This window comes from Cebidichthys violaceus, unplaced genomic scaffold, assembly GCF_023349555.1.
Source record: "Cebidichthys violaceus isolate CVI_PGR_0920_01 unplaced genomic scaffold, fCebVio1.0.p SCAF_236, whole genome shotgun sequence".
Lineage (NCBI taxonomy): Eukaryota > Metazoa > Chordata > Actinopteri > Perciformes > Stichaeidae > Cebidichthys > Cebidichthys violaceus.
The window spans coordinates 35,001-36,883 of NW_027176413.1; the positions used below are offsets into that span (position 1 = coordinate 35,001).

Sequence of the window (1,883 nt, forward strand, 5' to 3'; positions counted from 1 at the left end):
TGAATGGGCGACTCTGCTCCGATCTGGCAACGGTCATCCCCCTTCTTAACGCCCGAAAGTGCTTGGGATTTAAAAAGGGGGAGGGGGGGGGGGGGGAGGTTGTCCAAAACATGGCAACCAATTGCTCCGCTTTCAGTGAAACTTGATCGGCGTTGTTGCCTGAGCATTTTCTACCCTACATGTATACTATAACTGGGTCTTAAAGAGCGGGATAATGCCCCAATCTGGCAACCGCTACAGAGGGTATCGTCTTTGTTTGCCTGGTCGACTAGAAAACGACTAATTTGTGTAGAAATCATTGTACTAACGCCAAGCACACACACGCTTCTACGTCTTCCACGCAAACCAATGCCAAGCTCTGTGTGTGTGTGTGTGTGTGTGTGTGTGTGTGTGTGTGTGTGTGTGTGTGTGTGTGTGTGTGTGTGTGTGTGTGTGTGTGTGTAGTAGGTCTACTTGTACACACGTTTGTTTCGCTGAAGCACAAAATGACATTTACACTAGATTATATATTTTTTAGCTCCGTTGGCTTTTTGTGTTGCTTTCTTTCTTGGGTGCAATAATAGCGGTTTATCAAAGGGATTCAAACCTGCAGCGTGTGTCAGAAGGGAACTGAAGTGTTTGTGTCTCATCCAGCTGTAGTTGTGTGTTATTTTTGTAGGTGTCGGGAAGGGAACGGTGCCGTCGTTATTGAATGTGCCTTTGCTGTATTTTGCGTTTTTTTTTTTTATTGTTTTCCTGCCAGTGAAGCAGCAACGCCGCGGTGGACAAACTGAAATGTCGAGTAAAACAACCGGATAATAAACATACGCAGCCAATTCTAAATACACCAACGGACCAAATGTCCTGGTCAAATGGACATACGATCCGTTCCTCTTTGGAGACGTAACCCGTCCTCCGCTGTGTGTTTCCAGAGGCCTCGCGCTGCGGCTGTTGCTGCCGCTTTGTTTTGTATTTTGAAAGCAGAAATCTTTACTGAGACAGGAGCACTGTTCACGCTGTTGTATTAAACCACTAACGAATGAAATTAAAAAGTAAAAAATACGAATTAACATGCAAATATGGAATAAAAGAAAAACTGTTGAGAATATTTTGTCCTGACTGTTATTTCATTTGTTTTTCCATCACTTCAAGGTACCAGTCGTTCTCTCAAACGTGACTATATATTTGATTTATGTATCAGAAGTAAGTTGTTATGCAGCGTGTTGGGTGGTTACATCTATAACTATTTACTGTATTTCATTTGTTTTAAGTAAATCAGAATACACAAAAAAAATCAAAAGAACACTTTCCTCTTGAAGTCGGTGCAGCAGACGACCCCTTTCCTGTTTCTAGTCTTAATGCTAAGCTAAGCTAACGATCTCCTTCAAATGGCACAATACTTGATTACCCTCAACGCTTGGAAGCAAGTGGAGCGTCGTGGACTTCACCTCATGCAGCCTCGTCTGTGTGTGTGTGTGTGTGTGTGTGTGTGTGTGTGTGTGTGTGTGTGTGTGTGTGTGTGTGTGTGTGTTCACTGGAGGGTAGCGACTCGAAGCCAGAGCAACACAAACTCTCTGCATGCTTCAGGTTTCCTCCGCTGGCTGTGTGCGTGTTTGTTCCCAGCAGGCTATAGAGGAGCGACGGAGCGCTCACAGATTAGGGATGCCTCCCAAAAAAAAGCCTCCCTCTCTCTTCCCCTTTACTCTCTTTTTGAACTCGCTCTTCTGTTGTACATTTCCAAGCTTTAATTCCCCAGAAACATTCACGCACTGATTATTCAGAATTCCTAGAAAGCCTCGTTCTGTTTCCTGTCATCTTAACAGTTAAGATTGTTTATTGTCATTTCTCATCTTACAGGTTATCTTACATATTATACTATGACTTTTTTTAACATGTTATACTAT

The 1,883-nt window shown here is 43.3% G+C and overlaps 1 protein-coding gene across 1 annotated transcript in view; it reads left to right on the forward strand.

The window, feature by feature from the left end:
* Positions 1–1,085, forward strand: part of LOC137878805 (exocyst complex component 6B-like) — a 33,584-nt gene extending 32,499 nt beyond the window's left edge. The window contains exon 5 of the mRNA XM_068719233.1: positions 1–1,085. This exon is cut by the window's left edge and continues 734 nt beyond it. The gene's annotated coding sequence lies outside the window, so the exon portion shown is untranslated.
* The last annotated feature ends 798 nt before the right edge of the window (positions 1,086–1,883 follow it).